This window comes from Staurois parvus, unplaced genomic scaffold, assembly GCF_062004578.1.
Source record: "Staurois parvus isolate SC_StPar_1 unplaced genomic scaffold, SC_StPar_1.0 ptg000941l, whole genome shotgun sequence".
NCBI classification, from domain to species: Eukaryota; Metazoa; Chordata; class Amphibia; order Anura; family Ranidae; genus Staurois; species Staurois parvus.
The window spans coordinates 1,246,567-1,272,387 of record NW_028318737.1 but is presented as its reverse complement, the minus strand read 5'-3'; the positions used below and the strand labels follow the sequence as shown (position 1 = coordinate 1,272,387).

The 25,821-nt window shown below is 46.2% G+C and overlaps 1 protein-coding gene and 1 pseudogene across 1 annotated transcript in view; both read left to right on the top strand.

Moving 5' to 3' along the window:
* The window catches only part of LOC149441851 (uncharacterized), a 409,050-nt gene that overhangs the window by 3,127 nt on the left and 380,102 nt on the right, over positions 1-25,821 (top strand). The gene's annotated exons all lie outside the window — the stretch shown is intronic.
* On the top strand, positions 371-24,423 carry LOC149441863 (uncharacterized; annotated as a pseudogene).

The window sequence follows — 25,821 nt, the reverse complement described above, 5'->3', positions numbered from 1 at the left end:
ACACCCCGGAGGCCCGTGCTATGCGGGTCCAGCGGGGTGCCTGACTCCTCGGCAGCTTCGCTGAGGAGAGGTGCTACCCGCACCACAGGGGGGCGTTTTCTCCTTGTGCAGGATGTGAGGAATCTGCAAGGGGAAGGGAGGGAGGAGGATCAAAGGAGAGCGAGGGGAGAGCTGCTGCAGGCCACCTGAACTGAGGGGAGGGGGAGGAAGGGACAGCAGGCGAGGGGGTGACCGTGACACCTTGAGGGTGGAATTGTAAACTCCTCAGAGACCAAGCTGCCTGATGTGGGTGGAGTCCTGGTTTGGGGGAACCAATCAGCTCCTGTCTAGTAATCCTCTTTGTCTTTGTATTTTAGTCCATGGCCGGGAGATGAGGAAAACCTCCGAGGATTGTCTCACTTTGTCTCCAGACTGGAAAGTAGAAGATGAGGACATCACACAGTATAGTCCAGGAGAAAACCCGGCTCCCTCCAATGTCCATCCGGCACCACCCAGTGTAGATGGACCATCGGATTCCTCGTATCCTGAGGAACCTCAGACTGTGCGGGACCGGGCCGACCTTCCAATAGGGAAGAGCTTCTCCTGTACTGAGTGTGGGAAGGGTTTCCTTTATAAATGCCGTCTTAATGTGCATAAAAGATCTCACTCTGGGGAGAAACCATATTCCTGTACTGAGTGCGGGAAATGTTTTTCTGTGAAGTCCAGTCTTTACAGACATCATAGATCTCACACGGGAGAGAAGTCATATTTCTGTCCTGAGTGTGGGAAATGTTTTTCAGAAAAGTCACATTTTTACAGACATCAAAGGTCTCACATGGGGGAATAGCCATATTCCTGTCTTGAGTGCGGGAAATGTTTTTCGGATAAATCCAGTCTTTACACTCATCAGAGATTGCACACGGGAGAAGCCGTATTCCTGTCCTGAGTGTGGGAAATGTTTTTCACAGAAATCTGATCTTGACAAACTTTAGAGATCTCACACAGGGGAGAAACCGTATTCCTGTTCTGAGTGCGGGAAATTTTTTTCAGTGAAGTACAGTCTTTATACACATCAGTGATCTCATACAGGGTAGAAGCCATATTCCTGTCCTGAGTGTGGGAAATGTTTTTCACAGAAGTCCCATCTTTACAAACATCAGAGTTTGCACACGAGGGAGAAGCTACTTTCCACTCCTTAGTGAGGGAAATATTCCGCACTGAAGTCCTGTCTTCCTGTACATCGGGTCCCACACAACCCTGGAGGTGTATTAGTGCCCTGAGTGCGGGAAACGTCTTCTAGATGAATGTTGCTGGACATCCCAGCTCTCATGTGGGGAAGAAGCACACCCTGATATACACCTCAGATATACTCCATGGCTGATCTTCATCATGGAAGAAACAGTTCATAAGGAGATCAGAGGTCCCCAAAGACATGGATGAAGTGTGGGACTGGGTTGGCCATTGATAGCAGGAGAAGAATAAAAATGGAGTCCTGCCCTGTGATTGGCTGAGTACATTTTGTGGTGGGAGATTTCACAAACACTTGGAGGTCTATTATTAATACTTTGTGGACAAATGTTACAAGCACTCATTAGGCCCTCATTAACACCCTCTCCACCTGTCCTCGCCGGCTCTTCTCCACTTTCAACTCCCTACTCTCTCCCCCCCACCCAGTACCTCACTCACCGCCCACGAGATTGCCATTCACTTCCAAAATAAGATCGACGCAATCCGTAAGAACATCGCCAATGCTCAACCTACCTCCCCACCTAGCCTCCCTCCTACCATAACCCCACCAACTCTCCCCTCCTCTGACCTCACAACCGCCCTGCCCCCCACCACACCTAACATCCCACACACTATAACCTCCCCAACACTCCACTCCTCCAGCCTTGCTACCACTGAGGAGGTCACTAAGGTCTTCTCAGAAGCCCGCCTCACCACCTGCCCCCTTGACCCTATCCCCACACAACTCCTCCGGTCACCCTCCTCCTCCATCCTATGGTCCCTCACCCACATCTTCAATCTCTCTCTCTCTACTGGCATGTTCCCTCCCTCTAAAGCACGCCCACATCACCCACATACTCAAAAAATCCTCCCTGGACCCCACCAACCTGACAACCTTAGACCCATCTCCTTGCTGCCATTTACATCCAAGCTCCTTGAGCGCTTAGTCTACAATCGCCTAAGCACCCTCCTCACCGACAACAACCTCCTCGATCCACTACAGTCTGGCCTCCTTCCCCTGCACTCCACCGAAACCGCCCTCCTCAAAATCACTAATGACCTGCTAACAGCCAAAGCTAATGGACACTATTCAGTCCTCTTACTCCTCGACCTTTCTGCAGCCTTCGACACAGTCGACCACCCCCTCCTCCTCAATAAATTACACTCCCTTGGCATCAGAGACTCCGCTCTCTCCTGGCTCTCCTCCTGTCTATCCCAACGCTTCTTCAGCATTACCTATAATGCTACCACCTCCCCCTCTCTGTTGGGGTCCCCCAAGGCTCTGTCCTCGGGCCCCTTCTCTTCTCCATCTACACCCCCTTCCTCGGCAAACTGATACACTCCCATGGCTTCAACTATCACCTTAACACCGATGACGCAAATTTACGTCTCCACCCCTCGCCTCACCCTTTCAGTCTCCGCCCGTATCACCCACCTACTGAACGACATATCAGACTGGATGTCGCTCCATTTCCTCAAATTGAACCTTTCCAAAACTGAGCTCCTAATTTTCCCCCCAGCCCGTGTGCCGCCCATCCTCTCCATCACGACTGACAATGCCACCATCAGTCCCACCCCACAAGCCAAAGTCCTAGGTTTCACTCTAGACTCAAACCTGTCCTTCCAGCCCCATGTCCAATCGCTGGCAAACTCATGCAGGCTTCACCTCCGCAACATCTCCAAGATACGTACGTTCCTAATCCCAGACACTACTAAACAACGTGTTCACTCCCTCATCATCTCACACCTGGACTACTGCAACTCCCTTCTCACCGGCCTACCTCATCACAGACTATCCCCGCTTCAGTCAATCCTGAACTCAGCGGCCAGACTCATCCACCTTACCAACCGCTCCGCTTCTGCCACCCCCCTCTGTCATTCCCTCCACTGGCTCCCGATTGCCCAACGCATTAAATTCAAACTACTAACACTGACATACAAAGCCATTCATAACGCTGCCCCAAACTACCTCACCGACCTGATACCCAAATACCACCCAACCCGTAATCTTCACTCCTCACAAGACCTCCTACTTTCTAGCTCCCTGGTCTCCTCCTCCCATGCCCAACTGCAGGACTTCCCCCATCCTCTGGAACTCACTACCCCAATCCATCAGACTGTCACCTACCCTACTCTCCTTTTGGCGCACCCTGAAAACCCATCTCTTCAGGGAAGCCTACCCCACCCTCACCTAACAGCCGATCTCCTCCACTCCTCCTACCACTCCATCCCCCACAGCCACTTCCTCCTTTACCTCTATCCCCTCTTTCCTAGATTGTAAGCTTGAAAGAGCAGGGCCCTCAAACCCCTCGTGTATTGTACTGTTACTGTATTGTCCCATGTTCTGTCCCCACTATACTGTACAACGCTGAGCAAACCTTTTAGCGCTATATAAATACTGTATAATAATAAAAATAATTAGGCCCACAGTTGTAGGTGAGGACAATACTTGCATGGTGGGGGATCACTGAAGAGGTGGGTGGTAATAAAATGGCCCAATTCTAGAAGAGTGACTGATGGTGTACACATGGAAGCAATGGAATTGTGTGTATACCGGGAATGAAGGAGTGATTGGTGAATGCACATATTGGGACTTTCCCGTGTCTTTCTCCATACGTGTTTCCCGTGATACAAATGTCTGTGTATATGATCGGCACATGATGGTCTGTCTATGACAAATGTTTTATTGATCTGATCATTTCCATGGTGATTGTGGACACATTGTGATTGGTTGATGGGGGATGGAAAGCACAGAGAGCAGGAAGTAGAGCGCCATCCTTTCTACCTTTCTCTATTCCTAGTTCAGATTTGTAGCAGAAATCCCCAACATGTAGCAATACACGGACAATTGATATCAGACAATGAGGCAGAGGAAGGCCAATCATGAAGCTGTGGGTGGTGCAGCATAGACTGGAACAGGGTCCTCCAGGAGTGCAGCTCACACTGCGGGCAGAACTCCTCCTACTGGGACATTCAGGCTTCACGCAGCTACAGCTGCACTCCCGGGACTGCCACGCCTGGACTGTATATGGGGCGGGTGTGGAGGGATGAGGAGCAGGGATTGGCTAATGGAAAGTGGGAGCATCTCTGAGTTACCGATGGATATACAGTATATGGAGATCAAGGAGAGTTCATCTTCTGCCGGCTATAGATGGGGCCCTTCAACAGTTGGAGTATAGGGGATGATAATGACTGGGTCAAATCTGCAGAGAAGATGGAGTAATGGGATCTCATTGGATGAAGTGGGGTAGAGGTGTCTGCTAGCAGTGTCCACGTGTGAGAAGTAGAGCAGAAGTGGGGGGGGGTAAAGGTGTCTGCTAGTGGTGTCCACATGTGAGAAGTAGAGCAGAAGTGGGGGAGGGTAAAGGTGTCTGCTAGCAGTGTCCACGTGTGAGAAGTAGAGCAGAAGTGGGGGAGGGTAGAGGTGTCTGCTAGCGGTGTCCACGTGTGAGAAGTAGAGCAGAAGTGGGGGAGGGTAGAGGTGTCTGCTAGCGGTGTCCACGTGTGAGAAGTAGAGCAGAAGTGGGGGAGGGTAAAGGTGTCTGCTAGCGGTGTCCACGTGTGAGAAGTAGAGGGGAAGTGGGGGAGGGTATAGGTGTCTGCTAGCGGTGTCCATGTGTGAGAAGTAGAGCAGAAGTGGGGGAGGGTAAAGGTGTCTGCTAGCAGTGTCCACGTGTGAGAAGTAGAGCAGAAGTGGGGGAGGGTAAAGGTGTCTGCTAGCGGTGTCCATGTGTGAGAAGTAGAGCGGGGGTGGGGGAGGGTAGAGGTGTCTGCTAGCAATGTCCATATGTAAGGCACAGAGTGAAGGTTGTACAATCGCCCTCCACCAATCATGACTGAAGATAATACTGTGGTGCAGGAAAGGGGGGTGAACAGGCTGTGGAGCAGATAGGATGATGTGAAGAATGCACAGCGGGCTGCAGTGGAAACCACTGATTATGGTCAGTATGGATGTCCCTGTGTCTCTGGCCGCTGGTGATGAATGTGGTTCTAGGTACCTGTCACTGGAAGGTGCGGTGTCACTGAACTGCTTGCTGCTAACATAGGATGGTCACTGGAAGGTGCGGTGTCACTGAACTGCTTGCTGCTTACGTAGGATGGTCACTGGAAGATGCGGTGTCACTGAACTGCTGGCTGCTATCATAGGATGGCCACTGGAAGGTGCGGTGTCACTGAGCTGCTGGCTGCATACGTAGGACGGTCACTGGAAAGTGTGGTGTCACTGAACTGCTTGCTACTTACATAGGATGGTCACTGGAAGGTGTGGTGTCACTGAACTGGTTGCTGCTTACATAGGACGGTCACTGGAAGGTGCGGTGTCACTGAACTGCTGGCTGCTTACATAGGATGGTCACTGGAAAATGCGGTGTCACTGAACTGCTTGCTGCTTACGTAGGACGGTCACTGGAAGGCTGGATGTAGAACTCCTGTGTTGCTGTTTCTCTCCACAGAAACTAGCAGAAGGGCAGCAAACAACTGAACACTCCAGAGCCCCCAGGACAAGACCCCGAGACCACCAATTACAGTAAGTTTATAAACTCTCCAAGGATCCCCTGTTGCTTTGGCTCTCAAGCCAGTTGCAGTCTCTGGGCTAATTCATTCTTCAGTAAGAGTTGGTTGAGGGACTACATGTCCCAGGATCCTCTGCTTTCAGGGTCAATAAGAGTGGTCTCCCTCTAGAGCAGGGGTGTCAAACTGGTGGCCCTCCAGCTATTGCAAAACTACAAGTTCCATCATGCCTCTGCCTTTGGGAGTCATGCTTGTAACTGCCAATCTTGCAATGCCTCATGGGACTTGTAGTTTGGCAACAGTAGGAGGGCCGTCAGTTTGACACCCGTGCTCTAGAGGCAGAAATGTGATGCAATGATCTATCCATGAACATAAGGGGAAATGAAACAACCTGTTGTGTACTCTGTAATGTCTCCTCCATCTCTTAGTAGCCTGCACCTGGCTACACACTCCCCCCACTAAAAATCTTTGGTCCCCAAAGATGGGACAGGGTCTTTTTTCCATCCAAACAAGTGAGGTGGATGGGGGAATCCCCCCTTCCACTACATTGTATTCTGAATATTCATCTGCCTGTTAGCACTGTGGAGGTCGGGGGGATTGAAGGATGGAAGACTTCAACTAAAGAGGAAGTCATCAGTACAAGGGGCATTCCATATTGGCAGTAAGTACCACTTTAACCACTTCAGTGCCGCCGTATACCAGAAATACTGCTACAGGGCGGTACGGCTGTGCAAAATCATGTGTGTCTATATACAGTATGTATATATATATAGCGGTGTATATATATATATATATATATATACTGTATATATATATATGTGAATTTGCAGTTCCGGGTAGGGGGCATGCACGTGTGCCCTACCCACACTGCCATTCACAGCCTTCGTTGTCAACCACTGGGTTCCACCCGGTGATTCCTCATCAGCACCCGGTGATTGCCGAGTATTACTGATGGGGAAGAGACCTGTGTATATACAACACAGATCTCGCCCCTGTCAACTCCTGCACACTGCTTTGTATGGCTCTGCATAGCAGACCCATACAAAGCAGTGTACTCACAGTAAAGCACACACACAGCACAGTTAACCCTTTGATGGCCCCTCATGTTAACTTCCTGCTCAGTGCTAATAGCACAGTGTCAATGCTTTTTATTAGCACTGATCACTGTATTGGTGTCACTGGAGATGTCAGTGACACCAAGTCACTTCCCCCCAGTGTCAGAATGCCAGCCGCATTCCCACTATAGTACTCTGATCACCGCCATTACCTCACTTATTCCCTTGATGGTAAATATAATAAGTGATCACAACCTTTTGTCTATATATGACTTGAGCCAATCCCCATCCGGCTATTACCAATAATATTTATACCAAATGATAACAACTGTACAACAAATAAAGATCTGATTGGTTTACACAGAAAAGAAGCTTGCTATGAATGGAATATAACAAAATATAAAGGATATGATACACACAAACAATGATGTCACAGTCTAACATACAGTATATTACCAGTACATAGAGAGGACTACAGGACAGACACATAGAATCATGGAGGTACATTCCACAGACATCCTGGGGTCCTGACACCTGGGCTCCAAGAGGGGCCACAAGGAGAGCAATGGCTTACTTTTATACCCCCCATTCCAGGTAAAGGCAAACCCTTCAATACATTCCAGTATTTGCCATTTCTGTTCAATGGGGGGCTCTGTGACTTGTGAAAGATATTGGCCATCTGTAACTCATCAGATGGAATGTATGATAGGCCAATGTCCAGCTGATCATACCTCCTCTGAATTCAGTTCCTGCAGGAAGATGAATGACAATCGCTGATCATACCTCCTCTGAATTCAGTTCCTGCAGGAAGATGGATGACAATCGCTGATCATACCTCCTCTGAATTCAGTTCCCGCAGGAAGATGGATGACAATCGCTGATCGTCCCTCCTCTGAATTCAGTTCCTGCAGGAAGATGGATGACAATCGCTGATCATATCTCCTCTGAATTCAGTTCCCCTAGGAAGATGGATGACAATCGCTGATCATACCTCCTCTGAATTCAGTTCCTGCAGGAAGATGGATGACAATCGCTGATCATTACTCCTCTGAATTCAGTTCCCGCAGGAAGATGGATGACAATCGCTGATCATACCTCCTCTGAATTCAGTTCCTGCAGGAAGATGGATGACAATCGCTGATCGTACCTCCTCTGAATTCAGTTCCTGCAGGAAGATGGATGACAATCGCTGAGCATACCTCCTCTGAATTCAGTTCCCGCAGGAAGATGGATGACAATCGCTGATCATACCTCCTCTGAATTCAGTTCCTGCAGGAAGATGGATGACAATCGCTGATCGTACCTCCTCTGAATTCAGTTCCTGCAGGAAGATGGATGACAATCGCTGATCATATCTCCTCTGAATTCAGTTCCCCTAGGAAGATGGATGACAATCGCTGATCATACCTCCTCTGAATTCAGTTCCTGCAGGAAGATGGATGACAATCGCTGATCGTACCTCCTCTGAATTCAGTTCCTGCAGGAAGATGGATGACAATCGCTGATCGTACCTCCTCTGAATTCAGTTCCCGCAGGAAGATGGATGACAGTCGCTGAGCGTACCTCCTCTGAATTCAGTTCCCGCAGGAAGATGGATGACAGTCGCTGAGCGTACCTCCTCTGAATTCAGTTCCCCCAGGAAGATGGATGACAATCGCTGATCGTACCTCCTCTGAATTCAGTTCCCGCAGGAAGATGGATGACAATCGCTGATCATACCTCCTCTGAATTCAGTTCCCGCAGGAAGATGGATGACAATCGCTGATCATACCTCCTCTGAATTCAGTTCCTGCAGGAAGATGGATGACAATCGCTGATCGTACCTCCTCTGAATTCAGTTCCTGCAGGAAGATGGATGACAATCGCTGAGCATACCTCCTCTGAATTCAGTTCCCGCAGGAAGATGGATGACAATCGCTGATCATACCTCCTCTGAATTCAGTTCCTGCAGGAAGATGGATGACAATCGCTGATCGTACCTCCTCTGAATTCAGTTCCTGCAGGAAGATGGATGACAATCGCTGATCATATCTCCTCTGAATTCAGTTCCCCTAGGAAGATGGATGACAATCGCTGATCATACCTCCTCTGAATTCAGTTCCTGCAGGAAGATGGATGACAATCGCTGATCGTACCTCCTCTGAATTCAGTTCCTGCAGGAAGATGGATGACAATCGCTGATCGTACCTCCTCTGAATTCAGTTCCCGCAGGAAGATGGATGACAGTCGCTGAGCGTACCTCCTCTGAATTCAGTTCCCGCAGGAAGATGGATGACAGTCGCTGAGCGTACCTCCTCTGAATTCAGTTCCCCCAGGAAGATGGATGACAATCGCTGATCGTACCTCCTCTGAATTCAGTTCCCGCAGGAAGATGGATGACAATCGCTGATCATACCTCCTCTGAATTCAGTTCCCGCAGGAAGATCGATGACAATCGCTGATCATACCTCCTCTGAATTCAGTTCCCACAGGAAGATGGATGACAGTCGCTGATCGTTCCTCCTCTGAATTCAGTTCCCGCAGGAAGATGGATGACAATCGCTGATCATACCTCCTCTGAATTCAGTTCCCCCAGGAAGATGGATGACAATCGCTGATCATACCTCCTCTGAATTCAGTTCCCCCAGGAAGATGGATGACAATCGCTGATCATACCTCCTCTGAATTCAGTTCCCGCAGGAAGATGGATGACAGTCGCTGATCGTACCTCCTCTGAATTCAGTTCCTGCAGGAAGATGGATGACAGTCGCTGATCATACCTCCTCTGAATTCAGTTCCCGCAGGGAGATGGATGACAGTCGCTGATCGTACCTCCTCTGAATTCAGTTCCCGCAGGAAGATGGATGGCAATCGCTGATCATACCTCCTCTGAATTCAGTTCCTGCAGGAAGATGGATGACAATCGCTGATCGTACCTCCTCTGAATTCAGTTCCTGCAGGGAGATGGATGACAGTCACTGAGCATACCTTCTCTGAATTCAGTTCCCGCAGGAAGATGGATGGAAATCGCTGATCGTACCTCCTCTGAATTCAGTTCCCGAGGGAAGATGGATGACAATCGCTGAGCATACCTCCTCTGAATTCAGTTCCTGCAGGAAGATGGATGACAATCGCTGATCATACCTCCTCTGAATTCAGTTCCTGCAGGAAGATGGATGACAATCGCTGAGCATACCTCCTCTGAATTCAGTTCCTGCAGGAAGATGGATGACAATCGCTGATCATACCTCCTCTGAATTCAGTTCCCCCAGGAAGATGGATGACAATCGCTGATCGTACCTCCTCTGAATTCAGTTCCTGCAGGAAGATGGATGACAATCGCTGAGCATACCTCCTCTGAATTCAGTTCCTGCAGGAAGATGGATGACAATCGCTGAGCATACCTCCTCTGAATTCAGTTCCCGCAGGAAGATGGATGACAATCGCTGATCGTACCTCCTCTGAATTCAGTTCCCGCAGGAAGATGGATGACAATCGCTGATCATACCTCCTCTGAATTCAGTTCCCGCAGGAAGATGGATGACAATCGCTGAGCGTACCTCCTCTGAATTCAGTTCCCGCAGGAAGATGGATGACAATCGCTGATCGTACCTCCTCTGAATTCAGTTCCCGCAGGAAGATGGATGACAGTCGTTGATCATACCTCCTCTGAATTCAGTTCCCGCAGGAAGATGGATGACAATCGCTGATCGTCCCTCCTCTGAATTCAGTTCCTGCAGGAAGATGGATGACAATCGCTGATCATATCTCCTCTGAATTCAGTTCCCCTAGGAAGATGGATGACAATCGCTGATCATACCTCCTCTGAATTCAGTTCCTGCAGGAAGATGGATGACAATCGCTGATCATTACTCCTCTGAATTCAGTTCCCGCAGGAAGATGGATGACAATCGCTGATCATACCTCCTCTGAATTCAGTTCCTGCAGGAAGATGGATGACAATCGCTGATCGTACCTCCTCTGAATTCAGTTCCTGCAGGAAGATGGATGACAATCGCTGAGCATACCTCCTCTGAATTCAGTTCCCGCAGGAAGATGGATGACAATCGCTGATCATACCTCCTCTGAATTCAGTTCCTGCAGGAAGATGGATGACAATCGCTGATCGTACCTCCTCTGAATTCAGTTCCTGCAGGAAGATGGATGACAATCGCTGATCATATCTCCTCTGAATTCAGTTCCCCTAGGAAGATGGATGACAATCGCTGATCATACCTCCTCTGAATTCAGTTCCCCCAGGAAGATGGATGACAATCGCTGATCATACCTCCTCTGAATTCAGTTCCCGCAGGAAGATGGATGACAGTCGCTGATCGTACCTCCTCTGAATTCAGTTCCTGCAGGAAGATGGATGACAGTCGCTGATCATACCTCCTCTGAATTCAGTTCCCGCAGGGAGATGGATGACAGTCGCTGATCGTACCTCCTCTGAATTCAGTTCCCGCAGGAAGATGAATGACAATCGCTGATCGTACCTCCTCTGAATTCAGTTCCTGCAGGGAGATGGATGACAGTCACTGAGCATACCTTCTCTGAATTCAGTTCCCGCAGGAAGATGGATGGAAATCGCTGATCGTACCTCCTCTGAATTCAGTTCCCGAGGGAAGATGGATGACAATCGCTGAGCATACCTCCTCTGAATTCAGTTCCTGCAGGAAGATGGATGACAATCGCTGATCGTACCTCCTCTGAATTCAGTTCCTGCAGGAAGATGGATGACAATCGCTGAGCATACCTCCTCTGAATTCAGTTCCTGCAGGAAGATGGATGACAATCGCTGATCATACCTCCTCTGAATTCAGTTCCTGCAGGAAGATGGATGACAATCGCTGAGCATACCTCCTCTGAATTCAGTTCCTGCAGGAAGATGGATGACAATCGCTGAGCATACCTCCTCTGAATTCAGTTCCTGCAGGAAGATGGATGACAATCGCTGATCATACCTCCTCTGAATTCAGTTCCCCCAGGAAGATGGATGACAATCGCTGATCGTACCTCCTCTGAATTCAGTTCCTGCAGGAAGATGGATGACAATCGCTGAGCATACCTCCTGTGAATTCAGTTCCTGCAGGAAGATGGATGACAATCGCTGAGCATACCTCCTCTGAATTCAGTTCCTGCAGGAAGATGGATGACAATCGCTGATCGTACCTCCTCTGAATTCAGTTCCCGCAGGAAGATGGATGACAATCGCTGATCATACCTCCTCTGAATTCAGTTCCCGCAGGAAGATGGATGACAATCGCTGAGCGTACCTCCTCTGAATTCAGTTCCCGCAGGAAGATGGATGACAATCGCTGATCATACCTCCTCTGAATTCAGTTCCCGCAGGAAGATGGATGACAGTCGTTGATCATACCTCCTCTGAATTCAGTTCCCGCAGGAAGATGAATGACAATCGCTGATCGTACCTCCTCTGAATTCAGTTCCTGCAGGGAGATGGATGACAGTCACTGAGCATACCTTCTCTGAATTCAGTTCCCGCAGGAAGATGGATGGAAATCGCTGATCGTACCTCCTCTGAATTCAGTTCCCGAGGGAAGATGGATGACAATCGCTGAGCATACCTCCTCTGAATTCAGTTCCTGCAGGAAGATGGATGACAATCGCTGATCGTACCTCCTCTGAATTCAGTTCCTGCAGGAAGATGGATGACAATCGCTGAGCATACCTCCTCTGAATTCAGTTCCTGCAGGAAGATGGATGACAATCGCTGATCATACCTCCTCTGAATTCAGTTCCTGCAGGAAGATGGATGACAATCGCTGAGCATACCTCCTCTGAATTCAGTTCCTGCAGGAAGATGGATGACAATCGCTGAGCATACCTCCTCTGAATTCAGTTCCTGCAGGAAGATGGATGACAATCGCTGATCATACCTCCTCTGAATTCAGTTCCCCCAGGAAGATGGATGACAATCGCTGATCGTACCTCCTCTGAATTCAGTTCCTGCAGGAAGATGGATGACAATCGCTGAGCATACCTCCTGTGAATTCAGTTCCTGCAGGAAGATGGATGACAATCGCTGAGCATACCTCCTCTGAATTCAGTTCCTGCAGGAAGATGGATGACAATCGCTGATCGTACCTCCTCTGAATTCAGTTCCCGCAGGAAGATGGATGACAATCGCTGATCATACCTCCTCTGAATTCAGTTCCCGCAGGAAGATGGATGACAATCGCTGAGCGTACCTCCTCTGAATTCAGTTCCCGCAGGAAGATGGATGACAATCGCTGATCATACCTCCTCTGAATTCAGTTCCCGCAGGAAGATGGATGACAGTCGTTGATCATACCTCCTCTGAATTCAGTTCCCGCAGGAAGATGGATGACAGTCGCTGATCATACCTCCTCTGAATTCAGTTCCTGCAGGAAGATGGATGACAGTCGCTGATCATACCTCCTCTGAATTCAGTTCCTGCAGGAAGATGGATGACAATACTTACTAGGAGGTGTTAGGAATGACGGGTCCGGGGCTTATTCCTTACATCAGCCAGGTGACCATACTGCCATAAACCTCTACAGGAAACCTTCATGGGGGGTGTTGGGGTGATAAAACACATGGGAAATCTTATATACAGTCAATGTCCACTTAGAAAGTGCAGTTCCGGGAAGTTGCAGGAACTGAGACTGAGACTTCTATCAAAAGTTCACAATGATGGTAAAAATTATTGTAGGCCCAAAATATCTATCACACTAGTAACAAAAAATACAATTCCAGTATCTATCCCGCCATTCGTAGATGTTATAACTTTCACATAAACCGATTCATTTACACGGATTGGGATTTTATTTTTAGTAAAGTCACGGAGCAGAATACACTTTGGCCAAAATTTATGATTTTATTTTTTTTTTGCTGGACATGTTTAACCTCTTGCCCTCCAAAGGATTTACCCCCCTTCCTGACCACGCATCTTTTTTATATTCGGCGCTGCATTAATTTAACTGATAATTGCGCAGTCATACAGTGCTGTACCCAAATGAAATTTACGTTCTTTTTTTCACACAAATAGAGCTTTCTTTGGTGGTATTTGATCACCTGTGCACTTTTTATTTTTTGCACTTTAATAAAAAAAAGACTGAAGATTTTGAAGAAAAACAAAATTTTTTACTTTTGGCTATAAAAAATATATAGTAAACTCAAAGTTAGTCATAAATGTAGGCCAAAATGTATTCTGCTCCGTGTTTTTGGTGAAAAATCCCACTAAGTGTATATTGATTGCTTTGTGTGAAAGTTGTAGTGTCTACAAACTATGGTATTGATACTGCAATTTATGCCATTTTTTTGCTATACAGCGCTGCAATAGTTTAACTATAGAGCTGTCTTTTGGTGATATTTGATCACCTGTGCGCTTTTTATTTTTGGCGCTATAAACAAAAAAAATTTTGTGAAAAATAAAAAATTTTTGAAAAGAACAATATTTTCTTGTTTCTGTCTTAAACTATATCTAAAAACACTAAACTTGCTTCATAAATTTAGGCCAAAATGTATTCTGCTCCATGTTTTTGGTTAAAAATCCCAATAATTGTATATTGATTGCTTTGTGTGATAGTTATAGCGTCTACAAACTATGGGATAGATATTGGAATTTACAGCTTTTACTTTCTGACTGCTCATCACATTTCTTGAGGCGCTAAAATACCAGGATGGTATAAACACCCCCAAATGACCCCTTTTCGGAAAGTAGACACCCTAAGCTATCTGCTGAGAGGCATATTGAGTCCATGGAAGATTTTTTTTATTTCCACAAGTTTCTGGAAAATGACAAAAAATTGTTTTACACAAAGTTGTCATTTAAATGATATATTTCTCGCACAAGCCATGGATATATGTGGAATTACACCCCAAAATACATTCTGCTACTTCTATTGAGTATGGGGGTACCACATGTGTGAGACTTTTTGGGAGCCTAGCCACATACAGGAGCCTGAAATCCAATGACCACTTTGAATGCCTGAAGGTGCGTAACTTCCTCATTTCATTTCCTCACTACCTATCACAGTTTTGAAGGTGCTGACACGCCAGGATAGGACCCCCCCCCCCCCCAAATGACCCCTTTTTGGAAAGTAGACACCCCAAGGAATTTAAAAAGAGGCATGGTGAGTATTTTGCAGATCTAATTTTTTCTCACAATGTTTTGAAATATAAAAAAAAAAGAAATAATGTTTTTGTTTTTTTTTTCAATTTTGAAAAACTTGTGGCAACAAATGAGATCTACACTACCAGACGCTTCTCGGGGCTGCAGTTCCTCTGAGCTCCACAAGGTGGTGATCTCATTTCTACCCAGACAGGAAGTCTCTATAGAAGACAGATAGGAAGTGATGTCAGGTACAAACAGGAAGTGACCTGGAATAAAGACAAAGTTCCATGTGGCACAAAGAAAAAGAGACATCGGTGGAAGTAGCAGCAGAGGTGGTAATAAGATGTTATTCCCTATTTACACCCAGTAATCCCCCATCATGTCCATCCTCTTCCTCCATAGTCACTGTGACATCTTTTATCTCCAGCAGATGATGATACACACATATATAGTGTGGGAACCCAGATGAACCCCTTCAGGGGGAGGAGTTGATGATAATATATTTGCTCCCAAAGCTGGCCTACATGGTTCAGTTTTATCGTTCAGCAAGTCGGATGAGAGAAAAAAATATTATTATTATTATACAGGATTTATGGTGCCAACAGTTTGCTCAGTGCTTTACAATATAACGGGAGACAATACAGCAACAATACAGATCAATACAAGAGGGATAGGAGGGCCCTGATTCTGGGAGCTTACAATGTAAAAGGGAGGGGCTAGTGGTACAAAAGGTAGTAACTGTGGGGGATGGACTGGTTGGAAGAGTAAAGGATTCCAGTATAAACTGAGGGCAGGATAGGCTTTCCTGAAGAGATAGGTTTTCAGAGATCACCTAAAAGTGAGCAGAGTAGGCAATAGTCTGATAAATTAGGGTAGAGAGTTCCAGAGGATGGGAGAAGCTCTGGAGAAGTCCTGGAGACAAGCATGGGAGGAGGAGACAAGGGAGCTAGAGAGCGAGGAGCGAAGAGTATGGTTTGGGTGACATTTAGAGATAAGATTGGTGATGTAATTAGGGGCAGTGTCATGGATGGCTTTGTATGTCATAGTTAGTGTTTTGAATTTTATCCGTTGGGCAATGGGAAGCCAGTGGAGAGATTGGCAGAGGGATGGAGGACACTGAGTGGAGGCCAGTGAAGGGATTGGCAGAGAGGGGTGAAGGACACTGAATGGGGGCCAGTGGAGGGATTGGCAGAGAGGGATGGAGGACACTGAGTGGAGGCCAGTGGAGGGATTGGCAGAGAGGGGTGAAGGACACTGAATGGGGGCCAGTGGAGGGATTGGCAGAGAGGGATGGAGGACACTGAGTGGAGGCCAGTGGAGGGATTGGCAGAGAGGGGTGGAGGACACTGAATGGAGGCCAGTGGAGGGATTGGCAGAGAGGGATGGAGGACACTGAGTGGAGGCCAGTGGAGGGATTGGCAGAGAGGGGTGAAGGACACTGAATGGGGGCCAGTGGAGGGATTGGCAGAGAGGGGTGGCAGATACAGAACGGTTAGTAAGGTGGATGAGTCTGGCATCAGCATTCATGATGGACTGGAGTGGGGATAGCCTGCGGAGAGGTCAGCCAATGAGGAGGGAGTTACAATAGTCAAGGCGAGATATAACAAGGGAGTGAATGAGTTGCTTAGTGGTTTCCGAGGTTAGGAACGGGCGTATCTTGGAGATGTTGCGGAGGTGAAGTCTACAAGATTTGGACAGTTATTGGATTTGGGGCTGAAAGGACAGATTGGAGTCTAGGATTACACCTAGTACCCTGGCATGAGGGGAGGGACTGATTGTGTTATTGATCTTGATGGAGAAGTCGGGGGAGGGGGCACGGGCTGGAGGGAATACTAAGAGCTCAGTTTTGGAAAGATTGATTTTGAGGAAGTGGAGTGACATCCATGCCGATATGTCACTTAGTATGTTAGTGATGGGAGAGGAGACTGAAGGGGTGAGGTGAGGAGGAGACTGAAGGGGTGAGGTGAGGAGGAGACTGAAGGGGTGAGGTGAAGAGTAGAAAGATAGATTTGTGTGTCATCAGCATAGAGATGATACTTAAAGCCATGGGAGTTTATCAAGTGACCAAGGGAGGAGGTGTAGATGGAGAAGGGAAGGGGTTCAAGGACAGAACCTTGAGGGAACCCTACAGAGAAAGGGAGTGAAGAGGAGGAGGTGACATTATAGGTAACGCTGAAGGAGCGCTGCGATAGGTAGGAGGAGAACCAGGAGAGAGCAGAGTCTTGGAGGCCAAGAGAGTGGAGTTTTTTGAGGAGGAGGGGATGGTAAACAATATCAAAAGCCGCAGAGAGGTCAAGTAGTAAGAGTATGGAGTAGTGGTCATTGGTTGGGATGAGTACGGAGTAGTGGTCATTGGTTGTGATGAGTATGGAGTAGTCGGCATTGGTTGGGATTAGAATAGAGTAGTGGCCATTGGATGGGATGAGTACGGAGTAGTGACCATTGGTTGGGATGAGTACGGAGTAGTGGCCATTGGTTGGGATGAGTACGGAGTAGTGGCCATTGGTTGGGATGAGTACGAAGTAGTGGCCATTGGTTGGGATGAGTACGGAGTAGTGACCATTGGTTGGGATGAGTACGAAGTAGTGGTCATTGGTTGGGATTAGTACGGAGTAGTGACCATTGGTTGGGATGAGTACGGAGTAGTGGCCATTGGTTGGGATGAGTATGCAGTAGTGGCCATTGGATGGGATGAGTATGCAGTAGTGGCCATTGGATGGGATGAGTACGGAGTAGTGGCCATTGGTTGGGATGAGTACATAGAAGTGACCATTGGTTGGGATGAATACGGAGTAGAGGCCATTGGTTGGGATGAGTACGGAGTAGTGGCCATTGGTTTTAGCAGTTAGTAGATCATTAGTGAGGTTTAGTAGGGTGGTGTCAGTGGAGTGGAGTGAGTGAAAGCCAGACTGTAAAGGGTGAAGAAGGTCGTTGTCGGTGAGGGAGGAGCTCAGGTGATTGTAGACTAAGCGTTCTAAGAGTTTAGAGGTAAATGGCAGCAGGGAGATGGGTCTTAAGTTGTTCAGGTTGGTGGGTCCAGGGAGGGCTTGTTAAGTATGGGAGTGATGTGCGCATGCTTTAGAGGGGAGGGGAAGCAAATGTGAGTGGAAACAATATGTTGTACTGAGTGTCTAATTAAACAGTATTACACTATGGGAAGTTCTGTTTGTGTCCTATATGACGTTTGAGAGGAGGTGGAGTGGAAGTCCTGTGATCCCCTGAGAGCTATAGCCTTGTGGCCCTGTGTGGGTCAAGGTGGGGAGGTGAGCAGGCACTGCTGCCATTGGAGGATTCCTTTTGAGCACTAGAAGTGAAGATCACTGAGTGTTTTCACATTATTGCATGGACTTTTTTCACTTATTTTAGGCACAGTGTTGTTTTTATATATTTATTTATCATAAGAAATAGTGGATTTAATATATAATGAATTTTTTTTATGGAATATTTTGATTTATGGTTCGTCACAGAAATTAATAATCACTTATTTTGACTAAGAATCACAGTTTTATTAATTCCAATTTTATAGGTTTGTCACAATATATCACGGATATATATATATATATATATATATATATAATTATTTTATTATTGAATATTATAACGACGGATTTTGATTTCATACCACTGATTAATTTGAAGGATGGAATAATTAAGGGAATATTAATTTTGTCACATATTTATTTTCAATCACGGATTTATATTATTTTGAGTTATATATGTCACGTTGTTTTATTATATTTATTTGAGATATCCCACTGTTCTATTGGATATCTCATAGTTCTAATTGGATGGTATTTTATAATTATTATAGTTTTTGATGGTACCTATTGTGTGTATATAGGGATTTATTTTAGCGCTTCACTATTTTAGGGTGTGGTACTTTTTGACTTAATGGTTAAGGGAGAGTGATAGCAGCTGTAAGTATAGGGATTTATTCATATTAAGCGCAGGAGGATATTCCCCTTTTTTTACACTGACTTCACAGCTCCTCCTCCCAATGTCCCTCCTTCTGGCGTTTTTTTTCTGATGTTCTTAGGATGTCAGCAGGTACTTGCTATTCTCACTAGCACAGTGGGACTGTTTGTCCTGTTATATGTAATGACATCAGAACTGCATACTCCAAACTTTACCCTGAGTTATGTGGGGGTCCTGTGGGGGGAAATTATACTTCATTCTGAAGTGGGACTTTAAAAAACAGAGAAATGGCCGGAGAGGTGAGGAGGATTCTGGGAATATCATTTGATGTGACTATTTGTGTTCAGATGTAGTTTTCCTCCTGTGAAGTCTGGAGATCATATGACATCACATTGCCTCCACCTCCCTCCCTGATAGAAGAGAGAAAGAAGAAGAAGATTCTAGAAGTCACCAGAGAGATCACTGAGCTGCTGACAGGAGAGGTGAGCGGTGCCGGGAATTCTGGGACATTCTCCAGTAACAGACAAGGGATGTGTCTGGATGGTGACTGTATCATTGTGTGTGTCAGGTTCCTATAAGGTGTCAGGGTGTCACTGTCTATTTCTCCATGGAGGAGTGGGAGTATTTAGAAGGACACAAGGATCTCTACAAGGACGTCATGATGGACAATCAGCCGCCCCTCACATCACCGGGTAAGAGGAGACTTTATTGTAAAGGAGAGAGCAGTACGGAGGATCCACCTAGATCCCCCATCATCTGATAAACACATAGAAACAATGGATTCAGTCAGTGTGTGTGTTTCCTACAGATGGATCCAGTCATGGGAACCCACCAGAGAGATGTCCCCGTCCTCTGTATTCCCGGGATTCCACACAGGAAGGTCACACCATCCCTCACCATTACAAGGTTGGTGGGATGGAGCATCTAGAACATGGACTTGTAAAGATGATGTGTGGATTTTTATGTGACCTTATATTTTACAGATGATATTTTCTCTCATTTCCTTGATTTAGAGTGGAGATCCAATCGATATAGAATTTGAGGTGAAAGCAGAAGAAGAAGAGGCGTATGTGAGGGATGATCCTACAGAGATCAGCACAGGTGGGTCATGAACACTAAATCCATTCCTCCACCCATACTGCTCACTGATTGGTCCAGAGTAGGGCGGGGACTGGGTGATATCAGCCTGTAATCCCCTGGTCACTTTCCTGAGCTGTGTTCCCCGTCCTGTATTCCTGGATTTCTCTTGGATAATCTTCCTTCTCTGTGCTGCAGACACAATTTATGTATCTAGACTGGATTTATGGAGGTTCTGGGGTTCAGCTGGCAGCAAAATGTGCATTTTCACCATAGACATTGCTCTACTTAGGCCCATGAGACATGTGATTTGGGTATTCTTCCCCATGTCCGGGTCTAGTAAGATCTCTAACAGAACATTTCTCCCAGGGTTCCTTGCTCTGTGGTCTGCTGGCTGTGCCGGGTGGAGGGATATGTCTGTAGTGTCTCAGACCCAAGTCACTGAGTGCAGTCTCAGGAGATGGGAGAGAAGCAACCTTTTAAGGACCTTTAATTACTTAATAACAATATTATGAGTCCTGACCATTACACTGTATAATTTATATTGTACATTACATACTCCTGACCCCTGCACTATGTACTCTATGTTGTACATTACATACTCCTGACCCCTGCACTATATGCTCTATGTTGTACATTACATCCTCCTGACCCCTGCACTATATACTCTATGCTTTACATTACATACTCTTGACCCCTGCACTATATACTCTATGTTGTACATTACATCCTCCTGACCCCTGCACTATATACTCTATGTTGTACATTACATAGTCCTGACCCCTGCACTATATACTCTATGTTGTACATTACATCCTCCTGACCCCTGCACTATATACTCTATGTTGTACATTACATACTCCTGACCCCTGCACTATATACTCTATGTTGTACATTACATACTCCTGACCCCTGCACTATATACTCTATGTTGTACATTACATCCTCCTGACCCCTGCACTATATACTCTATGTTGTACATTACATAGTCCTGACCCCTGCACTATATACTCTATGTTGTACATTACATCCTCCTGACCCCTGCACTATATACTCTATGTTGTACATTACATAGTCCTGACCCCTGCACTATATACTCTATGTTGTACATTACATCCTCCTGACCCCTGCACTATATACTCTATGCTTTACATTACATACTCCTGACCTCTGCACTATATACTCTATGTTGTACATTACATCCTCCTGACCCCTGCACTATATACTCTATGTTGTACATTACATCCTCCTGACCCCTGCACTATATACTCTATGTTGTACATTACATACTCCTGACCCCTGCACTATATACTCTATGTTGTACATTACATACTCCTGACTCCTGCACTATATACTCTAAGTTGTACATTACATACTCCTGACCCCTGCACTATATACTCTATGTTGTACATTACATACTCCTGACCCCTGCACTATATACTCTATGTTGTACATTACATCCTCCTGACCCCTGCACTATATACTCTATGTTGTACATTACATAGTCCTGACCCCTGCACTATATACTCTATGTTGTACATTACATCCTCCTGACCCCTGCACTATATACTCTATGTTGTACATTACATAGTCCTGACCCCTGCACTATATACTCTATGTTGTACATTACATCCTCCTGACCCCTGCACTGTATACTCTATGCTTTACATTACATACTCCTGACCTCTGCACTATATACTCTATGTTGTACATTACATACTCCTGACCCCTGCACTGTATACTCTATGTTGTACATTACATCCTCCTGACCCCTGCACTATATACTCTATGTTGTACATTACATCCTTCTGACCCCTGCACTATATACTCTATGTTGTACATTACATACTCCTGACCCCTGCATTATATACTCTATGTTGTACATTACATACTCCTGACCCCTGCACTATATACTCTATGTTGTACATTACATACTCCTGACCCCTGCACTATATACTCTATGTTGTACATTACATACTCCTGACCCCTGCACTATATACTCTATGTTGTACATTACATCCTCCTGACCCCTGCACTATATACTCTATGTTGTACATTACATAGTCCTGACCCCTGCACTATATACTCTATGTTGTACATTACATCCTCCTGACCCCTGCACTATATACTCTATGTTGTACATTACATACTCCTGACCCCTGCACTATATACTCTATGCTTTACATTACATACTCCTGACCTCTGCACTATATACTCTATGTTGTACATTACATACTCCTGACCCCTGCACTATATACTCTATGTTGTACATTACATACTCCTGACCCCTGCACTATATACTCCATGTTGTACATTCCATAGTCCTGACTTCTGCTCTCCCCCCTCCCCCCACTGCTATATAAACACATAATATGGATTCTCTTTTGTTACACCCATTTCCTCCCAGCTGTACATTTTATATCGGATGATGTGATTGGAGCACAGACTTTTACATGGTGATAATAATGTGATAACATCCTCCAACTTTGGACCCTTAAACAGAAAGTGATAATGAGGGAGGAGTCAATACCCCAATGATGGTGGTCTTCAGGATCAGTCCAGTCTTCATCTTGGTTGTTCTCCCCCCATCCTCACTCTCTGACCTCTGGTGGGGCTCAGCCCCGCTGTTCTTCATGACTAAATCATGGAGTAAATAAGGAAGTGCAGTACTTCTTGTGTTGGGAAGATGGCGATGAGTGATAGAGGGGGTGGGGACCCTCGTCCTATATCCCCTCATCACTGTCCCTCCTATAAAAGACAGTTCTGGTTGTTTCCTCACTCTCTGACTAAGGTCCATGAATAAAGAAATGACCTGGTAGGAGATCAGAGGAGCCATTTCCTAGTTCCCTTGAGGGTGGAATTGTAAGCTCCTCAGAGACCAAGCTGCCTGATGTGGGCGGAGTCCTGGTTTGGGGGAACCAATCAGCTCCTGTCTAAGTAATCCTCTTTGTCTTTGTATTTTAGTCCATGGCCGGGAGATGAGGAAAACCTCCGAAGATTGTCTCACTTTGTCTCCAGACTGGAAAGTAGAAGATGAGGACATCACACAGTATAGTCCAGGAGAAAACCCGGCTCCCTCCAATGTCCATCCGGCACCACCCAGTGTAGATGGACCATCGGATTCCTCGTATCCTGAGGAACCTCAGACTGTGCGGGACTGGGCCGGCCTTCCAACAGGGAAGAGCTTCTCCTGTCCTGAGTGTGGGAAATGTTTTTCAGAGAAGTCCAATCTTCATAAACATCAGATATCTCACATGGGGGAAAAGCCACATTCCTGTCCTGAGTGTGGGAAATGTTTTTCACAGAAGTCCCATCTTTACAGACATGAGAGATCTCACACAGGGGAGAAGCCACATTACTGTCCTGAGTGTGGGAAATGTTTTTCACAGAAGTCCAGTCTTTACACACATCAGAGATGTCACACGGGAGAGAAGCCATATTCCTGTCCTGAGTGCAGGAAATGTTTTTCACAGAAGTCCCATCTTTACACACATCAGAGATATCACACGGGGGAGAAGCCGTATTCCTGTTCTGAGTGTGGAAAATGCTTTTCAGAGAAGTCCAATCTTCATAAACATCAGAGATCTCACACAGGGGAGAAGCCGTATGCCTGTTCTGAGTGTGGAAAATGTTTTTCAGTGAAGTCTAGTCTTTACAGACATCAGAGATCTCACACCGAAGAAAAGCCGTATTCTTGTCCTGAGTGTGGGAAATGTTTTTCAGTGAAGTCCAGTCTTTACACACATCAGAGATCTCACACTGGGGAAAAGCCGTATTCCTGTCTTGAGTGCGGGAAATGTTTTTCAGTGAAGTCCAATCTTTACACACATCAGAGATATCATACGGGGGAGAAGCGGTATTCCTGTTCTGAGTGTGGAAAATGCTTTTTAGAGAAGTCCAATCTTCATAAACATCAGAGATCTCACACGGGGGAGAAGCCGTATTCCTGTCCTGAGTGTGGGAAATGTTTTTTAGATAAGTCCAGTCTTTACACACATCAGAGATCTCACACTGAAGAAAAGCCACATTCTTGTCCTGAGTGCGGGAAATGTTTTTCAGTGAAGTCCAGTCTTTACACACATCAGAGATCTCACACAGGGGAGAAGCCATATTCCTGTCTTGAGTGTGGGAAATGTTTTTCAGTGAAGTCCAATCTTTACACACATCAAAGATCTCACACAGGGGAGAAGCCGTATTCCTGTCCTAAGTGTGGGAAATGTTTTTCACAGAAGTCCAGTCTTTACACACATCAGAGATCTCACACGAGGGAGAAGCCACTTTCCTGTCCTGAGTGAGGGAAATGTTCATCATTGAAGTCCTGTCTTCCTGTACATCAGGGGTCCCACACAACCCTGGAGGTGTATTGGTGCCTTGAGTGCGGGAAATGTCTGCTAGATGAATGTTGCTGGACATCCCAGCTCTCATGTAGGGAAGAAGCACACCCTGATGTACATCTCAGATACAGGTACACAATGATGACAAATCACAGCTTGAACTATCTTGCTTTGCATGTAATGAGTCTCATATATTAGTTTCACCTTTTAAGTTGCTGAACTGAAATAAATGAACTTTTGCACCATATTCTCATTTTTCCAGTTTCACCTGTATAACTCATGGCTGATCTTCATCATGGAAGGAACAGTTCATAAGGAGATCAGAGGCCCCCAAAGACATGGATGAAGTGTGGGACCGGGTTGGCCATTGATGGCAGGAGAAGAATAAAAATAGAGTCCTGCCCTGGGATTGGCTGAGTACATTTTGTGGTGGGAGATTTCACAAACACTTGGAGGTCTATGGAGAACAATGTTGAACGGATGTGACCGGCATTCTCCAGAATAGATTTAATAGGAAATACATTCTCTACCTTTAATGGCTTGCTGGATGTTCATCAGAAAAGGTGTCCCTGGAAATGTTTCTGAAAATTTGTAGCTATGTTCATGTAGTATGTCTGTTATTGCTGACCATCTCCTGTAGTATGTATGCAGTCTCTGACAGTCTCCTGTAGTATGTATGCAGTCTCTGACCGTCTCCTGTAGTATGTCTGCAGTCTCTGACCATCTCCTGTAGTATGTCTGCAGTCTCTGACCATCTCCTGTACTATGTCTGCAGTCTCTGACCGTCCCAGCCTACAAGAAAAGGCTGGAGAGTTGGGTCTCAGCTACAGGGGACTTACTAAAGAACAGCTGGTCCGAATACTGGAGGAAGCTGGCCAACAGGAGTTGGGCACCGACATGGGTCAGGCACCACCCGGTGAGGATGTACCAGAGCTACCTGGGAAATCCAGTAAGAGCCCATGGCTTATCTGGTACTAGAGATGGCCATTCTGGGGGAGGGTGCCACTACAGAAAGGAAACTTGCAGTCACTGAAAAGACACAAAAGAGACACACAGAGTGGGAGGCTACAAAGAACAGAGAAGCCACCTCTGTGTCTGTCCCTGTGGTAAGGGAAACCTCAAGAATCTTCAGGATGGACTTTAAGCCCTACCAAGAACATACTGGAGATGTGGATTGTAGTGACTTTTGGGGACTGTTTATTAAGAAAAATAATATTATCCCAAAATTGGGAATCCCAGCTGACTGTCAGGGGTTAACATTTTAGGGTGAATTTCAAGGGATATTTCAAGAGGTTACCACACACACACAATGAGTGGAAGAGACTTGTTCAAGACACAATATTACTATTTGAATTTCTACAGGTGATCAAACAAGAGTACCAGAAAAGACAATGGTGGGATCTGATTCTTTTTCTAAGACCTTGCAAAGTGTCATCTAAACAAGTACCATTGTCTATGGGAAGCTAGGAGACTTCACCTGCAGGGAACTTAATTATAGAGTCAAACACCACTATTTGGACTTCTGCAGGTGAACATATACAAGGTCTGGAAGTGACAATAGGGGAACCAAACCTGATTGTCTGAAAGCTCACACAAAACCTTGGAAAGTGTGATGAACAAACCGTGAAATGTGACAATATGCTAT